We start from the raw sequence: 9,731 nt of genomic DNA, 5'->3' as shown, positions 1-9,731 counted from the left end.
GGCAGCAGCATCACGTACGTGGTGGACCTCATGAGGAAGGACAAGGTGAGGATCGCATGAACATCCAGCACCCTGCTCGCCTGGAAGTGAGCGGAGATCGTGTCGGACCTCTGCCATGCCGGGTTCAAAGACTGACCTGATGTGGAGAAAGCCTATTTTCAGCGGCCCTACCAGGGAGGACGGCCCTACAGATCTTTCCAGGTGTTAAAACCATCATCCAGCCCACGAATCACAAGGATGATTATGAGACATTTTTTGTTGTCTAATTGCCCTGGAGACTCCAAGGAAAGGATCAGACAGAGACATCTTTCGTACCTTCAGCCGGAAGCCTGTACTCAGCTGCGAAACAAGGTTCACTAATCTTGGGTAAGCATTATCAATCAAGTTAAAATCCGAGATGATAACCCAGTTGTTTGGATGCGACCAATGCTTAGTTTATTTTAATTGTACGTATAAGAATGGTGCATTATGTGATTTCTCCTTTCCCAGGTCAAATCAACTTATGGAACAGAAGGTAAAGAAAAGATCATGTTATCGGTACTGGTATACGTGTCATTGCTAGCAAGTTAATCTAGAGCTCTGATCAGTGTTTTATCACCATTTGCAATATTATCAGATTTTGAGTCGTATGGTACAATGTTGTCTGGTGCGTCTCAAAAACAAAATTTGTTATCCAGTGCTTGGATTTGTTGAGACTACTTCTACTGTTTAAAGTTCAATTTTTTGTGACTGCTCACCAGACCCCTGTTCATACATTAGTTCATCTCATCATGGTGGCATACAGTTAGGTTGTATTCAATAATTCTGTATGTATGTTTGCTAGCATGAGGCGTCAATGATTTTAGGTGTTCGACGCATGCCTAAAATCATATGTTTCCATTCCCCTGTTCATTAAATTTATCCAAATTAATTTAGTGCAATACAAGGGTTGGGTCAGTTAGGAGAAAGAGGATTTTGGCCCCCCTTGACATGCATGCAGCACTTGGCATTGTGTGATCCTAATGAAATTATTTGTCAATCTACGAAGTTATCCCTGTTAAAAATATATAATAACATGGAATTATATATATATACCAGTACATATGGCGGAAACCATCTGCTATGTCATTGTATTTGCCAAACTTCGAAATGTTGTTTCTTTCGGTTCAAAGAATATGGATGTCTATTCGAGATTATTCTTCAGCTTCTGTATGGGACATGCATGCCAGCAGAGGAACACCATAATAATAGACAAACTTATACTAAGTTGCAAGTTGAACCTCATATGCGATTGGCCAACTTTTATTGCTTACGCATACTTACATTTAGGATCACCAAGATGTAGGTCAAGGGAGTGGCCAGCAGAGTGATTCTTTCAAATATATGACACTACTACTTAATTTTTTTTGTTTCCACATTATATTAGTATAATACAATAATGCAAAACTACATAAAAAATACCTAGCCCGTGCAGTGGCACGGGTTGACGACTAGTATCTATAACTACTATTCCCTCCGTTTCAAAATAAATGTCTCAACTTTGTACTAACATTAGTGCAAAATTATACTAATGTTGAAACAGTTGTTTTGAGAAGGAGGGAGTAATAAAGTAATAATCTTCTTCCTCTCTGGCTAGTCATGATTATCTTCTTCCTCTCTGTCTATCTCTCATGGTCGACGGTGGGGCTCGCCGGGGTGAGGTGCCTGTGACTCCGACCTGCTCCTACCTCTCTTCACTTTCTGTCTCTAACTCTCCCCCTCTCCCCTTCTCTCTTCCTCGTAATCTTCCACTATTCTTCACTATAGGGTTAATTTGGGAGGGAGCGTCCCCTAGACGATACCTGGGACCCCGATCGCCGCCACAACCACTGGTCTTCATCTCCTAAATTCAGCCTCTCCGAGCAACCGTACAAGACCCCGACCACCATGTCGTCTTTGAAATGACCATGCGAGCCTAGTTCCCTCTTTCCCTACTCGATTTCATGCCCGGACCCCCCTGCTCGAAGCCGCCGCCATGATCAAGCTCGACAGAATCGGTTGTGCGGCGGCCCGCCTACGTCTGTCGCTCCAGTCACACTGGCGTGCATCGTCTAGCTACCCCGCACCTCGCGCCCTCCTACTACGGTCATTCGGCCACCTACGGTGAGCCGACGGTGAGCTACCGGCGAGCACATGAACTCAATATCGGGCTTATGTTCCAGGTGTGGACCGGTGTTGACCTTGATTGTGGGCCCATGGCCCACATGTCAGGGAGAGAGAGGGTCTGAGAGAGAAGGTTTTATTTTTACTTTTATAATTTTGGTTTGGCCCACTTGTAAGTGTGTGCGAGAGGGGTGACTCCTTTTTCTAGTTTGGCCCACAAGTAAGTGAGTGAGAGAGGGGGTGAGAGAAAGAGTTTTTTCCTTTGATTTTTCAGAGTTGGTCCCGCATGTGAATGACATAAGGACGCATGGGCAATGATGTCCACAAAACGTATAGTAGACGCTCAACGAGCTTTGGTCAGACAGAAACGACACAAAAGGGCATTTCAATAAGGGAACTAACAACAGAGGGGCAAATTTGAGTATGCATCGAAATTAGGGGCAAATCTGAGTAGTGGATTCGAGTTAGGGGCATAAATGTAAATGTCCATATCTTTTAAACCGTAACTCCAATTTTAACATGTTATATGTGGAATTTGATTAGAAAAATGTGTAGAATCTGAATATGATGTTATTTTACATGTCTAATATTTTTAATGCCATTTATGGTGCAACCTTAATCAATACAGCAAATTAGTCTTCATTTTTGGACGCGGATCCGTATTACAAGTTAACACGCGGCACACAATGTCATGTGATGTATGGCAAGGAGTGAGCTAGGTAAATGATTATAGTGAGTCTAGTATAATCCATCGGCTTGTTGTATTTGCACCAGGTTCTCACAATGTATGTAATTTTTTTGGTGTAATCCACGTGCGTACTTACTAATGGACTTAACATTTGATTTTTAGTGAATACACAAACAATTTTTTGACAGGATGTGCATACACTTACAATATTCGTAAACATCAGAACTGAATGAATGTTTATTTTGAAAATATCCAAACAACTCTTGTGATAGTCATAAACGTTAATATTGGAACCGATAACTATGATATTAATTTGTGTTCCATCTGCTGCATGTGACGGTGACACATAATTTATAGATCTGGCCTCCCCAGTGTTGAATGGCACCACCCAGATGTCGCATGTTTGTGGTCGTAGGTGCACGGTATCAATATGACGAGTCAGAATCAAAATTGAATTGAAATGAAAATAGTTGCTCAGCTAAAAAATGTTTACTCTCCTGTTTGCAACGCACAGAAACCATGCATTTGTAAGAACTTTCTCTTATATTGAGCATTCCAGAATATCCACACGATGCTTTATACCACCTACACATTTGGATTGAACAAGTGTCGCGTCCACAACGACCTAGCTCAAGCCCACCGGATTATTCACACCATGCCTTAAACCATGATTATTCACACATGTCAGGGAGAGAGAGGGTCTGAGAGAGAAGGTTTTATTTGTACTTTTATAGTTTTGGTTTGGCCCACTTGTAAGTGTGTGCAAGAGGGGTGAGAGAGAGTCTTTTTTCCTTTTTCTAGTTTGGCCCCACAAGTAAGTGAGTGAGAGAGGGGGTGAGATAAAGAGTTTTGTCCTTTGATTTTTCAGAGTGGGTCCCGCATGTCAATGACATAAGGAGGCAGGGCAATGATGTCCATAAAACGTCTAGTAGACGCTCAACGAGCTTTGGTAAGGCGAAAACCACACAAAAGGGCATTTCTACAAGGGGAACTAACGACAGAGGGGCAAATTTGAGTATGCATCGAAATTAGGGGCAAATCTGAGTAGTGGATTCGAGTTAGGGGCACAAATGTAAATGTCCATATCTTCTAAACCGCAACTTCAATTTTAACATGTTATATGTGGAATTTGATTAGAAAGATGTGTAGAATCTGAATATGATGTTATTTTACATGTCAAATATTTTTAAATGCTATTTATATTGCAACCTAATCAATAAAGCATAATTCGTCTTCATTTTGGACGCGGATCCATATTACAAGTTAACACGCGGCACACAATGTTATGTGATGTTTGGCAAGGAGTGAGCTAGGTAAATGATTATAGTGAGTCTAGTATAATTCATCGGCTTGTTGTATTTGCACCGAGTTCTCCCTTTGTACATATACCATGATCTAACAACCTACGTATGTAATTTTTCTTGGTGAAAACCACGCGGGTACTTACCAATGGACTGAACATTTGTTTTTTAGTGAATACACAAACAATTTTTTAACAGGATGTACATACACTTACAATATTCATGAACATCGGAAGTGAATGAATGTTTATTTTGAAAATATCCAAACAATAATTGTGATAGTCATAATACTTAATATTGGAACCGGTAAGTATGATATTAATTTGTGTTCCATCTGCTGCATGTGATGGTGACACATAATTTATAGATCTGGCCTCCTCAGTGTTGAATGGCACCACCCAGATGTTGCATGTTTGTGGTCGTAGGTGCACGTTATCAATATGACGAGTCAGAATCAAAATTGAATTGAAATGAAAATAGTTGCTCAGCTAAAAAATGTTTACTCTCCCGTTTGCAACGCACAGAAACCATGCATTTGTAAGAACTTTCTCTTGTATTGAGCATTTCGGAATATCCACACAATGCTTTATACCACCTACACTTTTGGATTGAACAAGTGTCGCGTCCACAACGACCTAGCTCAAGCGCACCAGTTTAATCACACCATGCCTTAAACCACAGACACTTTCTATTAGACATGTGTGACGTCCTCACCGTCCTGGCTTTCAGAAATAAATATCCTGTGGAACATCCGAGCATCGATATAAAAATCACGTTGATCAACCGTAACTTCGAGTGAACCCGAATGTGCACAAGGATACGAAATCAGACAATAACAAATAACAATGAATGCACACAAGATGATCAACCCTACAAAACAGGGGTTCGTCACACACTTGCTCGACTCAACTATTAGACCGTAGAATTGTCTCGACTCTTGAAACTCTCAAACCCATTTGTAAAAAATGATTTAGAAGGCTAATTCAAATACTAATCACTTAACATAGTGTGTATGCAAAACCATGTACTGGCATCTTTCATATACTTGTAAACATGGATCCATTAGTCCTTTTATCAGAGTCCAGTTTATGTACATAACATGCCAAAAGAATTTCCAACCTACAGCTGCCTAATTCTATTCTTATAGGCAGTTTGGCAGATTGATGCTTGTCCAACAAGGACATCCGCAATATCCATGGCACAAACATCAACCCGAATGGTCCGAATAATTGTCCTTGTTAGATAAGCATCAATCTGCCCAACTGCCTATACGAATAGAATTAGGCATCTGTAGGTTGGAAATTATTTCGGCCTCTTATGTACATAAAGAGATAGAGACTGATGGATCCATGTTTACAAGTATATGAAAGATGCCAATATACGGTTAGGCATGAACACTGTTGTAAGTGATTAGTATTTGAAGTAGCCTTCTTAATTATTTTTAGCGAATAGGTTCGAGAGCTTCAAGAGTCGAGGACAATTCTGCGGTCTAATAGTTGATTTGAGAAAAGTGCATGACGAACACCCGTTTTGTATGGTTGACCATTGTGTGTGAATTTATTGTTACTTTTTATTGTCTGATTTCGTATCCTTGCACCCATTCGGGTTCACGCGGAGTTATTGTTGATCAATGTGATTTTTATATGGATGCTCGGATGTTCCACTGGATATTTATTTCTGAAATCCAGGACAGTGAGGACATCACACATGTCAAAGCCGAAGTGTCGGTGGCATAAGGCATGGTGTGAATAATCTGGTGGGCTTGAGCTAGGTCGGCGAGGATGCCACACGTGTTTAATCTGAAAGTGTCGATGGTATAAAGCATTGTGTGGACATTCCAGAATGCTCACTACAAGAGAAAGTTCTTACAAATGCATGGTTTCTTGTTGGGATGGTTATAGCCTTTCTAAGATTGTGCTTTCAGATATATTTTTGTGTTCCCATCTGAAATCATGGAGTTCCTCATTTACTGATGTTCTATATTGTGCTTGCTGAGTATTTTTGTACTCACTCTTGCATACATATGGATTTCTGGTGCTACAGAACACTGGTAGAAAACAGGGCTTTGGTCACAGCCCAATATACACATTAGTCCCGGTTGCACTACGAACCGGGACTAATGTGAGCATTAGTCCCGGTTCGAGCGGCTAAAGGCATTAGTCCCGGTTCAAATGAGACCTTTAGTCCCAGTTTGAGACACGAACCGGGACTAAAGGTCATCACACCCTTTAGTCCCGGTTCGTGTCTCAAACTGGGACTAAAGGGGTTCGTGTCTCAAACTCTACGCCCCCCCCCCTGTATCGCCATTTCAGATTTGAAAAACGACAGAAAATGATAAAAACTTCAAAAAAATAAAATCCTTTGAGATGTAGTTATATTAGTACATCTACTAGTTAGGAAAATTTAAAAACTTAAATTTGTACATGTTTTGCAAAAAAGTGCTATGAAAAAGTAAAAGGGCTATAACTTTTGCATACAATGTCGGAAAAAATGTATAATATATCAAAATGTTCAGCACGAAAATCCGCATCCTGTAAAGCGTATGGTTCAACAAGTGCCTTGGTATGGGTTACAAGTGGATGTGAAAACTTCTTTTACACAGTACGGACATTTTATTCATAGTTCAAAAAGAAAACACACACTACAAAACCGATGGAAGACCACAATTGGTAGCATGTTATATGGTTACTATAGGATACGCTGTTACACAAACACAATGTACGCATGCTCCACAGCTCCCCGTCACAAGTAGCGAGTCAGAGCTGCAAATCCATGTACATATAGATTATTACACTTCGATGTGTCACCTGTGTGACCACACAAGAGAATTTAATGCATGTATCGCATTCATATGCAGGTGATACTGATAGTACATATAGTAATCTATGGAGCTTAATTAGGGCAACGGAAGTCTTTCGGCACTCTCTTGCCGCACTGGTTGACGAGCACCTTGATGGCGATGGGCAGCATGAGGTTGATGTTGAGGGCCTTGACCTTGATGGTGGTGCAAAGGCAGAGAGCAGCGTCGAGGTTGGCCACGCCGGCAAGCAGCGGACAGCATGTACCGCTGGCGCTACTGTCGATCACCGCGTGCAACAGCCCCTTTAGCTTGTCCACTCATGCAAACAGCTTCAGTGTGTCCACTGGGCACTTGCCGGTCAATGTATCCCGCGCTGGGGCCGAGGCTGGGGGTGGCGTCGGAGTCACAGGGGTGGGTGCTGGCGGCATCACGGGTGTCGGTGTTGGGGCCACCGGGATTGGCGTTGGAGAGACAAGGGTTGGTGCTGGCATCGGAGTCACTGGGGTCGGTGTTGGCGGCATCATAGGAGTCGGTGTTGGGGCCACCAAGGTTGGCGTTGGAGTAAAGGGGGTCGGTGCTGGCATCGGAGTCACCGATGTTGGTGTTGGCGGCATTACATGGGCCGGTGTTGGGGTCACTGGGGATGGCGTTGGAGAGACAGGGGTTGGTGCTGGCGTCGGAACCACATGGTCGTTGTTGGGGCCACCGGACTTGGCGTTGGAGAGACAGGGGTCGATGCCGGTGTCGGTGTTGGCGGCATCATAGGCGTTGGTGTTGGGGCCACCGGGTTTGGCGTTGGAGAGACAGGGGTCGGTGATGGCGTTAGTGTCACATGCGTCTGTGTTGGCGGCATCACGACTGTAGCTGTTGGGGCCACCCATGTTGGTGTTGGAGAGAGAGGAGCTGGTACCGGCGTCGGAGTTATAGGGGTTGGTATTGGAGGCATCATAGGGGTCGGTGCCGATGTTGGAGTTACAGAGGCCGGTATGGGCGTGGGTGCCGGAGTGTTTGTAGGTGGAGGGATGAAGACAGTCGGGGTCGGTGCCGGTGTCGGAGTCACCGGGGTGAGTGTGGGTGTGGGTGAGGGCATGGGAATTTATAATCACCGGCATAAACTTCTCCTATGATTTTGAAAACATGTAGAGGTTGCCTATTTGTTTTTTTCCAAAATCCTATTTGTTCTTCTTTATGGCACTCTCTCCATGTGTACTCTCAAATGTTAAGGAATCCATCACCAACACTCTATTTTGTTTTTTGTTTCAGATTACAACTAAGACAAGTTTTTATAGTCGAATGAATAACTCAGAGTAGGTGTATGCATGTAGCAAGATCTGCAGACTTGCAGCTTTTATCAAGGAGGAACAAAATGTACAGGATGCAAAAAAAAAGTTCAATATAGTGCAGATGATCTGAAATGTCCAAGTGAATATCTAAATGTATTATCTTACTGCTTGAACTTTTAAGGCATTCTCATTAGAGCAATCTGGATTAGCAATACTTGTTTGATTGTTTTAGTTTTTCCAAGATTTTGGAAAGTAAAAAAAAGTACAACCTCCTTTTCGAGCTGGCTACTGAATTATACTGTATGTGATATATAACCACATTTTCTTGGCTATCTCAACTTATTAATTAGGTTGATTTTATCTTAGATAGCTATAGTCTACAGTAGGGAACAAAATTTCACCGTACACACTGTACCAATCATATTATGATTCTCCAGTCTTGGCCGCATCTATCACTTTTAGATAAGCACGGAAATGACATGAAGCATTTCGTTCATGATTGTATCATTTACTCCAGAATCACTAATGCAGAATCGGGATTTAGCACCGGTTCATAAGGCCCTTTAGTGCCGGTTCCGTAACCGGCACTGAAGTGTGGGGCCTAAAGCCCCCCCCCTCGATTTAGTATCGGTCAACACGAACCGCCCTAAAGGGCCACCACGTGGCACGAGCCCGCGCTAGGGGCGGGGAGACCTTTAGTACCGGTTGGTAACACCAACCGGTACTAAAGGATTTTTTTTAAATAAAGCAAAATCAGCCTGCCTACTGGGCCGGCACGGCCTGGATACGACTAGAAACCCAACCTCTAGTTGGGCCAGGATGCAGGCCCAGTAGGCCCTACAGGGCAGAAGACTTGCAATAGGCCCACAAAGGCCTGCTTAGACAGAAGCTCGACATGGTAGCCACGTCGGGGCTTATAAACCGGTGCGAGCTCCTTTCAACTAGCGAGGTGGAACTAAACATTGTGCACTGCGGGTGGCAGTGCACCCCAACCGGTACTAAAGCGGGGGGGTCTTTAGTATTGGTTGGAGCCACCAACCCGTACTAAAGGCCACCACCTCTTTAGTACCAGTTCGTGGCATGAACCGGTATTAAAAGTTCGCCACGAACCGGTACTAATGAGCGCCGCCCGCCTTGTCACAACCTAGCTAGTCATGCATTAGAGTGTTGCATCATGTTTACTCTTTCATCAGAAACTTGAAATGGGGATGACAGAACCCCCAGTCCCCTCTGAAACCAACTAGGGTTACTAAAATAATTTTTCAATGAACCTGAAATGCCCTTCTAAAATGCCCATCATTTTTGCCTTGGTTCAGAACCTCTGCCAAAAGTGGTGCACATTTTCCTAGGCCATCCTAGGGTTTTTGATTTAAATCATAAATATTTGAATTTGGGCATTTAAAATAATATAAAATATTTAAATGCTCAAATATCTCCAAACTAAAATGTTTCATGTTGGAAATAATCCAACTATGGGCCAGGAATAGTTTGGTGAATTTTTGAAGTTGCCTAGGTATTTTATTAAATTCAACAAAGTT

General features: G+C 42.8%; 1 pseudogene; it reads right to left on the bottom strand.

Moving 5' to 3' along the window:
* Positions 1 to 7,002: 7,002 nt before the first annotated feature.
* LOC119347727 lies at positions 7,003 to 8,022 on the bottom strand (annotated as a pseudogene).
* Positions 8,023 to 9,731: the final 1,709 nt, after the last annotated feature.

The sequence above is a fragment of the Triticum dicoccoides genome, unplaced genomic scaffold (genome assembly GCF_002162155.2).
Source record: "Triticum dicoccoides isolate Atlit2015 ecotype Zavitan unplaced genomic scaffold, WEW_v2.0 scaffold74426, whole genome shotgun sequence".
NCBI lineage: Eukaryota > Viridiplantae > Streptophyta > Magnoliopsida > Poales > Poaceae > Triticum > Triticum dicoccoides.
This window is presented reverse-complemented; position numbering and strand designations above follow the sequence as displayed.